Source organism: Phocoena sinus, chromosome 16 (genome assembly GCF_008692025.1).
Source record: "Phocoena sinus isolate mPhoSin1 chromosome 16, mPhoSin1.pri, whole genome shotgun sequence".
NCBI classification, from domain to species: Eukaryota; Metazoa; Chordata; class Mammalia; order Artiodactyla; family Phocoenidae; genus Phocoena; species Phocoena sinus.
In genome coordinates this window covers 39,598,194-39,599,967 of record NC_045778.1, presented here as the reverse complement: position 1 = coordinate 39,599,967, position 1,774 = coordinate 39,598,194, and the positions used below count along the sequence as shown (strand labels likewise).

The 1,774-nt window shown below is 40.5% G+C and overlaps 1 pseudogene; it reads left to right on the top strand.

Moving 5' to 3' along the window:
* Positions 1–570: 570 nt before the first annotated feature.
* On the top strand, positions 571–1,549 carry LOC116741939 (annotated as a pseudogene).
* Positions 1,550–1,774: the final 225 nt, after the last annotated feature.

Here is a 1,774-nt window from a genome sequence, read left to right as displayed (position 1 = left end):
ATTCACAGAGATCCCCAACTGGAGAAAATGCACAGGAGTAGGAGACCTGGTCAGAGGGAAGACCAGGTCAGGGATTCGCTTTTATTTTAGTCTAAACCACAGACAAGGAAAATCAGAACTTTCTCTTATTCAGGGTCCCCCATCCACAGTCTCTTCTTTTCCAGTAAAAAAAAAAAAAGCTGAGCTGGGAGATATTTCAGGATTCCACAGTCATGTCTTTCACCAACACACAATTGATTCTTGTCTTGGAAATGATCAAAGGAAACCTGCTTATAAACAACACTGCCATATGACCAGAACCAGGAGAAAGATTGGGGAAGAGGTGTTCTCATGCCCAGGGACTGCTTCGCCATGCTTGGAGGGCATTTGCAGTAGAAATATGTATTTGTCATTCGTTCATCTATTTATTCTTCAATCAACAGCTATTTTCTGTGCATGTTGGGCACTGAGGGCAAGGGGGAAAGACAATTAATTCATTTAACAAATATATATTGAGTACCTATTGCACATAATAATTGAGTAAATATTGTGTGTCATCACTTGGACTCCAATCACACAAGGGGACTGTCTATGTTCCAGGGAGTAAAAGTGCACCTGTATTTGTTAGGTTATGTCTATTCCCCAACTTTGGTGGACCTCATGCAGGTTTAGCTAACGATCATTCCTCTAAGGTTGATAAGGTTATGATGCTATGGAATAAAAAAGCAACTGCTGTGTTGTAATGGCTAGGACAGATTTGACAAGACAGGAACTTCCCGCTACAGGGAGCAAATGATGTGTTACCTGCAGCAAATGGAGAAAATGCTGTAATCTGTTCAATTACCGAAACACAGCTCCACTTATGATGTAATTTGGAATTCTAGGTCTACTGAGTTTTATGCTCTTTATGGATTTATGCCTGCCAAAGAGATGATTTTCAGCTTGAAATGTGATCAGCGTTTGACTTTGGAACTGGTATTCTAATGTAGCTTACTTAGTCCTCATGGCCATATATTAATGCTAGCTAGATTTAGAAATATGAGGGACAAATGCAATCACGGGATATTTTTAAGTGCAACCCTATTTCTAAACCAGTAACCTCTGATCCTACATACTTTGCTTGGTGCCCAGGTGGGGAGCACATTTTTACTGCCATGCATGCTCCCAGCTTGTGTGTTAATAATGGGTACAAGTTTGGCATTATGCCAGCCCCGTCCTGGCAACCATTTTTGTATGGACTATTTCCAGCGAGAAGGATAGCTCACCAAGCAGTTTTAAGGGAAGTACCCAATTAGGAACATAAATTCACAATGGTTGATAGATCCTCAGCTTTAAGAAAAAAAACTAATCATCAGTTCCAAGCTGCCTGAGAAGAAACCACTCCAGAATAAGAAATCACAACCAGGAAATGATAAGCCATTATCAAAAGCAGTCCTTGAAAATCAAAGGAAATATGAGACTAAGAAGGCTGCAAAGCAGGAAATGACAAGAACCAAGATATGGCACCTACCCCTGCCCCACAGAGCACACCAAGGAACACTGTATCTTGGTTAACATCTGGAGACCGTGAGACAGATGAAAAATTCAGGATCCTAAAGAAGCCCCAAAAGCAACTGAACCTTGGAAGAGCAAGCAGCAACTGAAACATGGTGAGAAAAACAATGACTTGGAGAAAATTTAAAAAGATACCACCCTTCTCCAGGTAGATTTGGAATTGGTTATGTTAAAGATTCAGAGAAGGCAAGTTTTAGCATAAATCAGTGGAAACACATCCTGTGTTTTAAAACCTGTAGAG